The sequence below is a fragment of the Heptranchias perlo genome, chromosome 7 (assembly GCF_035084215.1).
Source record: "Heptranchias perlo isolate sHepPer1 chromosome 7, sHepPer1.hap1, whole genome shotgun sequence".
Classification (NCBI taxonomy): Eukaryota; Metazoa; Chordata; class Chondrichthyes; order Hexanchiformes; family Hexanchidae; genus Heptranchias; species Heptranchias perlo.
The window spans coordinates 29,460,071-29,475,691 of NC_090331.1; the positions used below are offsets into that span (position 1 = coordinate 29,460,071).

A 15,621-nucleotide genomic window follows, 5' to 3' on the forward strand; every position below is an offset into this window, starting at 1 on the left:
TGCAGAAGAGATTTACTAGAATCGTTCCAGGGATGAAGGACTTCAGTTACATGGATAGACCGGAGAAGCTGGAGTTGTTCTCCTTAGAGCAGAGAAGGTTGAGAGGAGATTTGATAGAGGTAAAATCATGAAGGGTCTAGACAGAGTGGAGAGAGAGAAACTGTTCCCATTGGCGGAAGGGTCAAGAACCAGAGGACATAAATTTAAAGTGATTGGCAAAAGAACCAAAGGCGACATGAGGAAAAACTTCTTTACACAGCAAGTGGTTATGATCTGGAATGCACTGCCTGAAGCAGATTCAATCGTGGCTTTCAAAATGGAATTGGGTAAGTACTTGAAGGAAAAAATTTGCAGGGCCACGGGGAAAGGGCAGGGGAGTGGGACTAGCTGGATGGCTTTTTGTAGAGAACGGGGGCGGACTTGATGGGCCGAATGGCCTTCTTCTGTGCTGTAACCATTCTATGATTCTATCTGGCTATTGCACCTCAAGCAAGTGCACAAAGATAGGCGAGAATAATGTACATTTCGGTTCTGCCTACTTCTTGAAACTATTTCAAAATAGACTGGACTATTCCAATGCTCTCCTGGCTGGCCTCCCATCTTCCACCTTCCATAAACTTGAGCTCATCCAAAACTCTGCATCCCATATCCTAACTCGCACCAAGTCCTGTTCTCCCATCACCCTGTGCTCACTGAACTATATTGGCTCCCGGTCCGGGAACGTCTTGATTTTAAAATTCTCATCCTTGTTTTCTAATCCCTCCATGGCCTCTCCCCTCACTATCTCTGTAACTTCCTCCAGCCCTACAACCCTCCAAGACCTCTGCGCTCCTCCAATTCTTGCCTCTTACACATCTCTGATTTTAATCACTCCACCATTGGCGGCCGTGCCTTCAGGTGCCTAGGCCCTAGGCTCTGGACTTCTCTCCCTAAACCTCTTTGCCTCTCGATAACCCTCCTGTGAATTGCCTTGGGATGTTTTACAACGTTAAAGGTGCTATATCAATGAAAGTTGTTGTTGTGGTTGAAGAATGGTTTTCTAAGAACAACTTAGTGGATTAATTCAAAACATTGGCACAATCACAATCTAATAATTACTTGATCTTAACATCAACAAATCTTGAGCAAGAATATATAGTGATTAAGAAAATAAATAAAGTTAGCTGATAATCGCTGATTGATAGAAATCAAATCAATAGTCAACTACAATTGCATGCACATCATTGTTGAAAATAATTTTCCCATCTTCCTCTCTAGCACTGAGGATGACGTAGATATTGAAGAACTTCAGCCTTCAGATCCACACAGGCAGTTTTGCTGAAATGTATTACTTGTGTGAGGAAATCCAACAGAAGCTCTCCATTTTCATTTCCTTCAATGAAACACACGATGATATCCAAGTCAGACGAAAGCACATGGATCTGATACTTCATTCTCATTTCATCGAGCAATTTGCGGACTTCAAGGAAAAGCGAACTGCTAGTAAAACGGGATCCAAATGTTTTCCAAAGTGAATGCCACCCACTGCCATCTGTTAACAGTAATATTTGAAATATATTTGTAAAAAATGTTTTATTTATTTTATTCAAGTGCTGATAATGCTAAAATGGGTTATATTAAGTAGGATTCCTCTGTAAATGATTTATTTGTGTCTTGATAGAATTTATAAGTTATTTATGCTTGTTGAGAAAGGAAAGTCCCCAAAGGGACTTATTGCATATACATCTTTAATAGTTAGCATACATTAGGAAAGAGTTTGCCAATTAGTAAATTGATTGAATATCATTAATTTTGATTTAATAAGTTAAAAAGGGAAGCAGTGTTTCTCCAATCTCAAATATTATAGAATCAGAGAAAGTTGCAGCACACTTTCCAGGATTCCCCTCATTTGAATGCTTGGATGAGCTGTGAACATGAATCACAATCTCCATTGACAGTTCGCCCATTTGATGTGGGAAATCATGTGCTGCTGAAGGCACAAGGTTTTCTGATTCTTGGATTCTGGAAGTTCTGTGGAGCAAGTTATGGAGAGGGAGGACATCGTCCTCCACTTGAATGGTCAAGCTGGCTGGGGAACGGGTGTGGCAAGAAGTGGCAATTCATATTAACGCAACCAACATTTAAGCCAGGTCATGGGTGCAATGGCAGAAGAACCTAAATGACCTGACTAGGGGATGAAAGATAAGATAACGTCCTCACATCTCTTTATTTTCAAAGAACTAAACATGATGCCTACAACTCTCCTCTCCAAAATCTGCCACTTCTGTTTCTGCTGCTCATATTAGCCCATTAGGCATTAAGGAAGATTTGAAGCCCCTCCTTCTTGAAACTCTAGAAAACTGCTCATCCCTCACAATTTCTTATAGTTCATTTATCACTTGATGCTTCCTCCAATCATAATTTTCCTAATGGTTCAGCAGGCTGGTATATGCCAGAGCTAAAAGCCTTTTACAGTGATCTAATTACTCACTCCACTCTACTCTTCTTTTCTTGCTGGAGAGGCTTGCACAGAATAGAAGGGAGATAAAACCACACAGCTGGTGGTGAACTTCTCAAGCTATAAACTCTGATGCCCTCTGAACAGGCCATCCTGAAAATCAGTTGTCCCTTGGTGGGGGGGTGGAAGAGTGACGGGAAATGGTTCTTTGTCTGTATGAGAGTTATGGAGTTTGTCCAGTGCATAGTCCAGTGTTCATGTTGTTCCTATTTACCAATACTGGGTTCAGGGAAAACTTCCTCGACAGGTTACGTGGAAGTTCTAATGGGTCGGTTTCAGTGCTGCTTTACTGCGGTGACTACAGTGATTTTTGGATCATCTCCACTGGGAGTTTGGGTGTACACGTTCTACTAGGGAGGGTTTTTTTTTAAATGAGGCTCTTTCCTCCATTACTTTGGCCATTGTTCTGTGAGCTAAGTGATTTCAGCTGTGCTTTCTGAGTGATTCGGACCCTGGTGCTTCTTTCCTTTCAACACCATGGAGTAGAGTTTCTGCTAGATTGTGCTGACTTTTTAAGAGCAATCTGGACGAATCAACGCAAAACTTTGTGGAATTTCGATTTATACTGGGCGTAAATTACATCCAGCGTAATTCGAGTTTCCGTGATCTTTTGCGCTGCCTCAAAAATCATTACGCTGAAGCTGGCCTGGCCCAGCCCACAAAACTGACCACTCCCCCCAATCAGAACGAGGAGTGCGAGTGTCTACCAACTGCGACTGTCTGAGGAGGGCCTTAGAAGTAAGCTAGTTTTCTTAGGCACAAAGGCACTAGTAGGCACGTTTTAATCATTTTTAAATATTAAAAAATATTTAATTTATTTTTCAGGAACTGACTAGTGTACACCAATGAAAGTAGTATAGTTTTTTTTTGAAGTCATTGCCAGTGATTTAAAATCAGGGTACTCACAGGTGGAGGACTAAACACATATTAAAAATGCTTATTTTTTGTGATACATAAGAAATAGGAGCAGGAGTAGACCATAGGGCCTGCTCCCCCATTCAATAAAATCATGGCTGATCTTCTACCTCAACTCCACTTTCCTGCCCTATCCCCGTATCAATTGATTCCTTCAGTGTCCAAAAATCGATCAATCTCAATCTTGAATATACTCAACTACTGAGCATCGACAGCTCTCTTGGGTAGAGAATTCCAAAGATTCACAACTCCCTGATTGAAGAAATTTTTCCACATCTCGGTCCTAAATGGCTGACCTCTTATTTTGAGACTATGATCCCTAGTTCTAGACTCTCCAGCCAGGGGAAACAGCCTCTAAACTGTCAAACCCTCTCAGATTCTTATACATTTCAATAAGGTCCCCTCTCATTCTTCTAAAGTCCAGAGAATATAGGACACAACCCTCTCATCTCACGAATCAATGTAGTGAATCTTCATTGCACCCCTCTAAGGTAAGTATATCCTTCCTTAGGTAAAGAGACCAAAACTGTACAGTACTCCAGGTGTGGTCTCACCAGAGCCCTATATAATTGCACCAAGACCTCCTTACCCTTGTACTCCAACCCCCTTGCAATAAAAGCTAACATGCCATTTGCCTTCCTAATTGCTTGCTGCCCTGCATGTTAACTTTCTGTGATTCACGTACAAGGACACCCAATTCCCTCTGAAAACCAACATTTCTTAGTCTCTCATCTTTTAAAAAATATTCTGCTTTTCTGTTTTTCCTACCAAAGTGGATAATTTCACATTTTCCCACATTGTACTCCATCTGCCACCTTCTCGCCCACTCACTTAACCTGTCTGTATCCCTTTGCAGCCTCCTCATAGCTTACTTTCCCACCTAGCTTTGTTTCATCAGCAAACTTGGATTCTTTACACGCGGTCCCCTCATCTAAGTCATTGATATATATTGTAAACAGCTGAGGCCCAAGCACTGATCCTTGTGGCACCCCACTAGATACAACCTGCCAACTGAAAAATGATCCATTTATTCCTACTCTCTGTTTTCTGTCTGTTAACCAATCCTCAATCCATACTAATCTATTACCCCCAATCCCATGAGTCCTAATCTTGTGTAACACCTTATCGAATGCCTTTTGAAAATCCAAATCTACCCTGCTAGTTACAGCCTCAAAAAATTCTAAGATTTGTCAAACATGATTTCCCTTTCATAAAACCATGTTGACACTGTCTAATTATATTATGATTTTCTAAGTGCCCTGTTACTACGTCCTCAATAGATTCTAGCATTTTCCCGACTACTGATGTCAGGCTAACAGGACTATAGTTCCCTGTTTTCTCTCTCCCTTCTTTCTTGAATAGCGGGGTTACATTTGCTACCTTCCAATCCTCAGGGACCGTTCAAGAATCTAGGGAACTCTGGAAGGTCAAAACCAATGTATCCACTATCTCTGCAGTCACCTCTTTTAAAACCCTAGGTCGTAAACCATTAGGTCCAGGGGATTTGTCGACTGTGATAAATCCAATTTCAGCTTTATTAATAAAACTGCACCAGGTTACCTTTAAATACCTCATACATCAATTAATATCTTTCATTGCAAAGAAAATAAACAATTACACTCTGTTACGCTGCCGGATTGCGCTGATCCATAGAAGATTTTACGTTTGTGATTATGTTAATGTATTTTAGCAGAAACTCGAACTGAAACCGAGCCGGCGCAATTTTCACCCAAATGCCGATTGCGCCCAAAGCGGAAACTCTGGCCCTGTGTTTTGTTTTTTGTAAGGCTGCTCCCATAAAGGGTTCTGATTTGAGAAAGTTTTCCACTTTACTTATGCTCCATCAGCTTACACCTTTTGGACAACTATTTGTTCACTGCCATAACTTTTTATCTGCACTTTCAGTTCAGATAAAGGAAGGAAAGGACTTCCATTTATTTTGCACCTTTCACGTCCTAAAGCACTTTACAGTCAATGAAGTGTATTCACTGCTGTAATGTAGGGAAACGCGGCAGCCAATTTGCGAGCAGCAAGGTCCCACAAATAGCAATGGGATTCATGACCGTGACCATCTGTTTTAGTCACGTTGGTTGAGGGATAAATATTGGCCAGGGCACTGAGAGAACTCTCCTGCTCTTTTTCGAATAGTGCTGTGGGATCTATTATATCCACGAGGGGGCAGATGGAGGCTCGGTTTAACATGTCATCCGAAAGACGGCACTTCTGACAGTGTAGCACTCCCTCATGACACTGAAGTATCAGCCTCGATTATGTGCTTAAGCCTCTGGAGTGGGGCTTGAACCATCAAATCTTGGGGGGTCCACTCTCAATGGCTGCGAAGCCATTACTTAAGCTTCATTAATTTACAACAGCAAGCGTTTTCCACTTTTCCATTTTGATACTTGGTTCTCTTCACTTACACAGACCTGGGTTGCTCAGAAATGTGATTTTTTTTTGTAAACAGATTACATTGGGAATTCTTATGGCTGAGTAAAGAACTGTCATGTAACCTTTGGTGCCACCCCTTCATACTCAAATAGTCATGTAATGTTATGCTTATAGCACCACCTACAAATGCCATACCTATAGACTTTTGAGACCATGTACCATTTTTAATATAATAGATATATCTATGACCAGAAATTTGGAGACTTCAGTGCTCATAGCTGCTCACTTACAAATCTCAGCATTGACCTCTACTCTCTGTTTCCTATTATCTAGTCAATTCATTATGTATTATGCAATTTTTTTTACTTTGTTCCAGGAGCTGCTTCTACAGTAATAATCTTTTTTGTTTGTACCTGTACCAGACAGTACAGAACTAAACATCAGGACGAAGATTAACAGCAATGATGAGAAATTTGATTATCTTTTTCCCTGTAAAATTTCAGTTTTTACAAGCATCCTTAGTCCTAGCCTATCAGAAACATTGGACAATCACCAACCTGAAACATTTATAATTAGAAGCTTGCAATTGGTTTCCAGAAGGCTGGGGAAGAATTTGATGGAATCGTGCACACTTTGTGCAAAATACAGCACCTAGACAAGAGAAAACACTGAGAAATACAAAAATATTCTCATATAAGCTACATCCTTATCTCAAGATTGATATTAGTTTTGTGAATAAATACATATTTATGGAGAGGCAGGGACTGATTAGGAACAGTCAGCATGGTTTTGTGAGAGGAAAATCATGTCTCACGAATTTGATTGAGTTTTTTGAAGGGGTAACCAAGAAGATAGATGAGGGCTGTGCAGTAGATGTGGTCTACATGGACTTTTGACAAGGTACCGCATGGTAGGTTGTTACATAAGGTTAAATCTCACGGGATCCAAGGTGAGGTAGCCAATTGGATACAAAATTGGATTGACGACAGAAGACAGAGGGTGGTTGTAGAGGGTTGTTTTTCAAACTGGAGGCCTGTGACCAGCGGTGTGCCTCAGAGATCGGTGCTGGGTCCGCTGTTATTTGTTATTTATATTAATGATTTGGATGAGAATTTAGAAGGCATGGTTAGTAAGTTTGCAGATGACACCAAGATTGGTGGCATTGTGGACAGTGAAGAAGGTTATCTAGGATTGCAACGGGATCTTGATAAATTGGGCCAGTGGGCCGATGAATGGCAGATGGAGTTTAATTTAGATAAATGTGAGGTGATGCATTTTGGTAGATCGAATCGGGCCAGGACCTACTCCGTTAATGGTAGGGCGTTGGGGAGAGTTATAGAACAAAGAGATCTAGGAGTACAGGTTCATAGCTCCTTGAAAGTGGAGTCACAGGTGGATAGGGTGGTGAAGAAGGCATTCAGCATGCTTGGTTTCATTGGTCAGAACACTGAATACAGGAGTTGGGATGTCTTGTTGAAGTTGTACAAGACATTAGTAAGGCCACACTTGGAATACTGTGTACAGTTCTGGTCACCCTATTATAGAAAGGATATTATTAAACTAGAAAGAGTGCAGAAAAGATTTACTAGGCTGCTACCGGGACTTGATGGTTTGACTTATAGGGAGAGGTTGGATAGACTGAGACTTTTTTCCCTGGAGAGTAGGAGGTTAAGGGGTGATCTTATAGAAGTCTATAAAATAATGAGGGGCATAGATAAGGTAGATAGTCAAAATCTTTTCCCAAAGGTAGGGGAGTCTATAACGAGGGGGCATAGATTTAAGGTGAGAGGGGAGAGATACAAAAGGGTCCAGAGGGGCAATTTTTTCAATCAAAGGGTGGTGAGTGTCTGGAATGAGCTGCCAGAGGCAGTAGTAGAGGCGGGTACAATTTTGTCTTTTAAAAAGCATTTGGACAGTTACATGGGTAAGGTGGGTATAGAGGGATATGGGCCAAGTGCAGGCAATTGGGACTAGCTTAGTGGTATAAACTGGGCGACATGGACATGTTGGGCCAAAGGGCCTGTTTCCATGTTGTAAACTTCTATGATTCTATATGGCAGAAATTGTGGATTTTTTTTCTTTGAAATACAGACCTCATAGTGCCTGACGACACTGGCACTGAAATTCCCTGGCAGGCTTCCGGTTGGAAGACCAGAAGATGGGGGAGGTCCTGCTTTTGCCAGGATTGCACCCTGTTTTTTCTGGTTGGCCATTTTCCAGTCCAGGTAAGGACAAAATATTCTGCCTGCAACCACCACCACCCCCACCCCCCCACCCCGCCCCCCACATCCCTCTTCCTTCTTGGTGAGTTTTGCATACCCTGGGAATTTCACACAGTAAACCCTTATAACCCGGAAGGAGCTGAAGATTTCCCAACTTTCTTCTCCATTAGTTCCTTTCAGGCCTTCTGTCACTGGAGCAGTGTACCATTGCTCTGATATTCCGGTGTTCTGTCAGGGTGGGTATTGCTGGGACAATGAGTGGACACTGTTTTAGCTACTCTTATGTGAAGTAGCACTTCATGCTGCCACTAAATATTCTCACCCCTCAGATCATCAACCCTATCAGTGCTTTCAATTACAAAATTAGTCGTGTGTCCTGGAATTAATCACTTTTTCCTGCTCTACTCAAGTCCTGAGCTGAATTACATCAAATGGGAAGGATGCAGTGCATTCCTGGAACGTGAAAGGAAAATTATAAGGGAGAGTCATGCCCGAATAGTCTCCAACAATTCCTGGCAGATGCCCAAAGGCATTATCTGAAGTCTAGAAACAGGTTACCTACACACCTGTTTGGGCTCATAAGTGGCAAGTAACATTCGCGCCAGAAAAGTGCCAGGCAATGACCATCTCCAACAAGAGAGAGAGTCTAACCACCTCCCCTTGACATTCATGGGCATTACCATCGCCGAATCCCCCACCATCAACATCCTGGGGGTCACCATTGACCAGAAACTTAACTGGACCAGCCACATAAATACTGTGGCTACAAGAGCAGGCCAGAGGATGGGTATTCTGCAGCGAGTGACTCACCTCCTGACTCCCCAAAACCTTTCCACCATCTACAAGGCACAAGTCAGGAGTGTGATGGAATATTCACCACTTGCCTGGATGAGTGCAGCTCCAACAACACTCAAGAAGCTCGACACCATCCAGGACAAAGCAGCTTGCTTGATTGGCACCCCATCCACCACCCTAAACATTCACACCCTTCACCACCGGCGCACAGTGGCTGCAGTGTGTACCATCCACAGAATGCACTGCAGCAACACGCCAAGGCTTCTTCGACAGCACCTCCCAAACCCGCGACCTCTACCACCTAGGATAAGAGCACCAGGTACATGGAAACACCACCACCTGCATGTTCCCCTCCAAGTCACACACCATCCCGACTTGGAAATATATCGCCGTTCCTTCATCGTCGCTGGGTCAAAATCCTGGAACTCCCTTCCTAACAGCACTGTGGGAGAACCTTCACCACACGGACTGCAGTGGTTCAGGAAGGCAGCTCACCACCTCCTTCTCAAGGGCAATTAGGGATGGGCAAGTGACAGCGATGCCCACATCCCATGAACGAATAAAAAAAAAACTAGAGGTGTCAAGGGCAGGCAGATCAAATTTGGGGAATAATTTACCTGAAAAAAAAAAGTCAGAAAGAATATTACTTCTAAAAATGACCGTGTTTTGGGGACTAAGTGGCACAGTCTGTTAGACATTTGATGTCTGCAGCTGGGTTCACACCTAGCCCAGATTGATGGGTTGAATATCCCCTCTGTGCACTGGATGTGAGGTTATCTATAGCTGTAGTTACCTGGATCATGGGAACTAAATCAAACTTTTTGCTTTCATTTCTTTCCTTGACTTGCTTTTCATATTCTTCTGAGCTCATCTGATTTCAAGTGAAGGAGATGTCAAGACCTTGATTCTTCTTTTACATGTGCTGGAACACAGGTAGAATGATAAGTAATTGGCTCTTGTTAATAAAGTGAAGATAAACATGACTTTTTTTGCTACTTCATCACGTCCAGTTTCTAGGAGTTCACACATAGACACACATTTCATTACCTGCTGCTTTTAAGAGAGAACATTGGTACGTTAGGTTTAGCCTAGGAAAATAGCACATTTTTAAGCACTGAAACAATGGGCTCGAATTTAGCAGGCCTGCGGGTTCCCAGCGGGTGGTCCTCCGGGAGCGTGGAAAACGCGGACGGGTAATTGTGTGCGTCCCCCACGCGATCGCGGGATAATTGGACCCATTAAGGCCTGCTTCCGGGTTCTGCGCTCCCCAGCTGCGTGCCGGCCGGCTGCACATGCGCAGTACCGTCGACGCGATGTAGGAGCTCCAGTTAAAGGGGCAGTCTCCCAAAGCCCCTCCTGCTGCAAGCAAGAGGTCTGGGAGAATGGCTCAACCAAGGGGAAAGGCTGCGCCCCGTTTTTCAGATCTGGCACTGCAGCTGATGCTGGAGGGCGTGAGGAGGAGGAGGGAAACACTCTTCCCAGAGGATGGGCGCAAGTTCCCTGCCGCCGCAACCAGGAAGGCATGGGCAGAGGTGGCGGCGGAGGTGAGCAGCAGGGGCAACACCCCAAGGACTTGGGAGCAGTGCCGCAAGCGCTTCAATGACCTGACTAGGTCTGGCAAGGTGAGTACACCAACGCACCCTCCCACATCCCGTCCCCACCATCACGCCAAGCAGATCACAACCCCCTCCTGCACAGCCACCACTGCGCTCCATCAGCAATCCTCACAGCCACTCATTCACCATCCTCGCCGTGCACGCAAGTACCCACCGTCCCTGACCCCACCCGAACACTACCACACACCCCAATCCCCATGCCATGGGATGGGCACGTGGCCCACACTTCCTCCCATCCGTTCCGCGCCACGCTCAACCCAACCACACCGATGCTCGATGCGTCTCACGATGCAAGACGCACCCACTCACACATCTGTGTTTTGCCTTCACAGGAGAAGAGGAGCAAGAACAACCGCGAAAGGGCACGCACCGGAGGTGGGCCGCCGCAAGTGGTGGAGCTCACCGACGCAGAGGTGGAGGCGCTCGACCTCGCCCGCACGCGACATTGCCTGTCGGTGGCCGATGGCGAGTGTGTCGCTGCCGAAACGGCCGGTAAGGGAAAGCTGACACTCAACACCCATGATCGCGAGTGACCGTATCATCACCTGCCATCAGGCGCACTGTCAAGTTGGTCCACATGCCTCAAAGTGCCCTCTGTTCTCTTGCAGGTCCGTCTTTGGATCAAGCGAGCGTGGAGGGCGATTCCTCAGAGGACATGGCGGTCTCTGAGGGTGCATCGTCACATCAGAGCCAACCATCCACCAGCGCAGAGACACGCACCTCGGTGGGTCCCCCTCGCCAACTAGTTGGGGTAGCACTTGGTGAGTCACTGCGCACGAGTGAACATGAGCAGACCCTGGTGGCAGGGGCAGCCGCGGAGGGTCCGCGACGGAGGGAGCACTCATCTCCAGGCTCTGCTCAGCCGGACCCAGATGCTGAACCCAGGGGGCCACCAGAGAAAAGGAGAGTCGTCGAGGGCCACCAGCTAATTGCTGAGGTGCTGGCAGAGGTGCCGCGCGCATTGTCCACAATAGCGCAGGCGATGGAGGAGTCCACCTCCTGCATGTGGGCATTGGTGGCGCAGGCACAGGAGGGTACCGGCGACACAGTGTCGCGGGTAGGTGCGGGACTGTCTGCGGTGGAGGACAGGCTGGCCTCCCTCGAGCGTCACGCACAGCTCCACTTCGAGTCCTTGCAGGCCCTGACAACGTCTGTACGGATTCAGGGTGAGCAACATTCCGACGCCACCAACAGGCTGAGGGATACACTAGGGGTGGCCTTGCAAGGCCTCACACATGCCATCCAAACTGCCGTCCAGCAAGGTGGAAGGGGTGATGTGGGCCGAGGCCAAGAGAGGGATGATGGTGACCGGGGACATGGAAGCGGGGACGCCTCTCAAGGCGTCCCCACGTCCCACCCGTCGTCCACCTCTCAACCAGCACCCGCAATGGTGCCTCCTCTCCAGGTGGCCGAGTCTGCCCCTGCCCCGGTGCAGGAGGAGCAGTCTGTGGAGGTGCCCTCACGGGCACCGAAACCCAGGGGCCGTCCGCCAAAAGCATCTACCCGGTCAAGGCAAGAAGACGAGCAACCTGCCACTACCTCTGCTGGAGCCACAGGGGTAGCACCACGTAGGGGTTCCCGGAGAAGAATTCCAAAGGCCTTATAATCACAAAGGGAATACACCAGGGTGTTTATTATTTTGTACTTTGTTTCTTAAATGATGTCACATTCGAGATATTAAATAGTCTATTCTCACCACTCCTGCCACCTCTCGTCCATTCTTCCGCGGCTTGTGCAATAGTTGCGTTCCGTGGAGGCCATCATGACGGCGAACACCTGCTGCCACCCATTGGGCACACTGCTGTGGGTGCAGGATTACTGGCAGCACTCTTCAGTGGAGGGGGCTGGTATGGCCGCTCGCATGTGCAGGTGAGGAGATGCGAGCGCCTCGCAGTGTCTGACTCTAGGAGAACCGTTGACGTATGAGTGCGTCCCTGGCCCGGCGACCATCCCGGTGAGTCGCGGCTCGGCGCATGGGTCGTCCAACATCCTCGGGCGCGTCCTCCTCCTCCGCCTCCTCCTCCTCCGCCTCCTCCTGCTCCTCCTCCTCCTCCTCGCCCTCGCCTTCCTCAATGTGGGTGGCGGGTGTGGATGGGGCCTCCTCCAGCGGCACCCCTCTCTGTTGGGCCATGTTGTGCAGGGCACAGCAGACAACTATGATTCGTCCCACTCTGAATGGTGTGTATTGGAGCGCTCCCCCAGAACGATCAAGGCACCTGAAGCGCATCTTGAGAAGCCCTATGGTCTGCTCAATTGTAGACCTGGTAGCAGTGTGGCTGTCATTGTACCGACGCTCCGGCTCGGTGATGGGGTTCCTCAGAGGTGTCATGAGCCACGTGTGTAGGGGATACCCCTTGTCGCCGAGGAGCCAGCCGTTGCCGGCGTTGGGTGCCTGCAGGATGGGCGGGACGGCGGATTCCCTGAGGACGAAGGCATCGTGGCAGCTGCCGGGGTATCTGGCGCACACGTGTAGGAATCTCTGGCGGTGGTCACAGATGAGCTGGGCGTTCATGGAGTGATACCCCTTCCTGTTGATGAACAGCCCTGGCTCATGCGGAGGTGCCCGTATTGCGATGTGGGTGCAGTCGATTACACCCTGCACCCATGGGAAGCCGGCCATGGCATGGAATCCAACCGCCCTCTCCATCTGGCTGCGCTCGTCCATGGCGAAGTTGATGTAGTGGGAGGCCCTGCGGAACAACCCATCGGTGACCTGCCTTATGCACTTGTGTGCAGAGGACTGACAGACCCCGGTGATGTCCCCGGTGGCACCCTGGAAGGAACCGGATGCGAAGAAGTTGAGGGCAGTGGTGACTTTGACGGCGACAGGTAAGAAGATGCTGCTTGGTCCATCAGGGAGCAGCTCGTCGTTAAGGAGGCTGCAGATGTCGGCGACTACCTGGCGATTGACTCTGAGCCTCCGTATGCACTGCTCCTCGGAGAGGTCCATGAAGCTGAGCCTCGCTCTGTACACCCTGTGCGGAGGGTAGTGCCTCCTGCGATGCATCTCTCTCTGCGGTTGCCCTCCCTCCTGCTGTGCAGGTGGGTGTGCCGCAGCACCGTGTTGGGGGGCCCCACCTCTCCGAGGCGGACGGCGTGGACTGCGAGGCTGCTGGGGCTGGTCATCCTGTTCGTCCTCCGAGGATGTCAACGCACCACCCATCTGGCAGGTGTTGGTGTGAGGGGTTGTGCAGGGTAGGTGGGTGGGTCCTCGGACTGGGGCTGCGGTTTCGTGTCGGTCTGTCCTCTGGCTTGGCGGGGGTTGGTGGAGGGCAGGGGTTGCCCTATGTGTCGCGGTGGCCTCCTGCGTGGGTGAGGGCGCTCCCCCGTGGAGCGCACCTTGGCACCTGCCACAGGCTGCTGGCTGCAACACGCCTGGTTTGAAGGGTCCTGTTTCCCCCAGTGTGGGAAACTGACTGCTTTGAACGTAAAATCCCACACTTCCTCTTTTGACAGCTGCTTCAGCTCATTAACTGACCACAACGAGCAAGTTAAGTGCTCTCAAGTGGAACCCCGCTGGCTTTAATTGCCTGCGGGATTCCCACCAGCGGGGCTTGCGCGCGCAGCCCCGCACGTCAGCGCGGTACCCGGAAGTGGCCGGGATTTCGTCCGAATCCGGTCACGTGATCGGAGATCGGGATTTTCGGGGCCCCCCCGCTGGAAACCCGCAGGTAACCCGACCCTAAAATCGAGCCCAATTTGTTTACACCTCAATGTAGCACACTTAATATTGAAAATCATTAATTGTTTTGTCAAATGCTACATATCAATCAGAACGTCCAGTAGAAAGTGTTGGAATCTCTCACTAATTACATAAATGGACAAAAAATAAACACAGAAAAATTGAATCAGGCCGGCAATTGAGTGTACAAGGTCTCCACCAGATTTTCCTCTGCCAGATGCCTGTTATTCAGGCGAGAAACAGGCTGGCAGTTGAAAAATCCGCCCCCCCACCAACCCTCATTATTTTTAGGTACCCACTGGTCAATATTAATTTTCCTTCTTACCTCCAGGAAGACACTGTAGTCTTCCCACTTGATCCTGGCTCAGATAAGAAACAGGGTTGAATTTATTTTGATCCTTCATCTTCAGTTCTGAGTGTTAATGTTCTTCACTCAACAACATTGTGCACTGCTGTCACTCCACCCCCCATCTGTTTCTACTTCCTGTTTCTTTCCTGTATTTTTGCAATTGGTTGTATACAGTCTCACCCCGATGAGCACAAAAATTCATGCAAAGAAACAATATTTTACCAAAGATCATAAACTTTGAGTATGGATGACAACATAATCAGAGAACATAATTAATAAATGAGAATTTTTTTTTCAGAAAAATGGTTATCAGCCATCTTTACATAGGTTAGTAAAGATGGCTGATAACCATTTTTACTAACCTATGTACTGGTTCCATGATTAATCAAAATTATTGTGGTGTCTCACACTCTCATGGGGCTCGATTTTAAAAGTAAAAAATGGGTGGGTTGAGGGCAGGGGGCATTGAAAATTGTCACCATTTCAGACCAGCCTCTTTCCGGTTTTCACGGGGGCGGGCGGCCAATCCACTCCCAGGAGGCTAATTCCCTATTTCAACCCTGGGGAGCCGGGATTCCCGGGCCTTCTGTTTTACTCGTGAAAGGAGGCCAGGAGGCCAGAGACTGTAGATGGGTGCCTGGAAAGGCGCAGCTTGTGGGCCCAGAGGAGCAGCAGTGCTTCCCCCAGACCCAACAAGCCTACCTGCCAGAACCCCCCTCCCCACCCTGATCTGCCCCCTCCAACCCCCGACTCCAATCCTCTGATCCTGATCCTACCCCTCCGACCCCGATCTTTCTCCCGCGACCTTCACCCTCCGATCCAGAGACCCTCCCCCTCAGCGATCGCAGACCCGTGATGACCCCCCCTGCCCCGTGACTGACCCTCGATCCCATCCCCCATGATTCGTGACCTCCGTGCCCACCCCCCACCCATGCAAACAAAGACTTACCTGAAGACGTCCGACTGAGACCAGCCAGTCAATCGGACAGGAAACCGACAAAAAAAAGACATCCTTATGTCAAAATTGTACGGATGTCCGGGAAATCCGTACTAATGGGTTTCCTGACCTCAAATTGAACCCCTCCCACCCTACCCAGCTCAGTTTCAAAATTGAGCCCATGGTCACTGCCTCAAACAGGCCAATTGTTCCAAAGATA

General features: G+C 47.9%; 1 pseudogene; it reads right to left on the reverse strand.

The window, feature by feature from the left end:
• Positions 1–1,192: 1,192 nt before the first annotated feature.
• On the reverse strand, positions 1,193–15,475 carry LOC137323986 (histamine N-methyltransferase-like; annotated as a pseudogene).
• Positions 15,476–15,621: the final 146 nt, after the last annotated feature.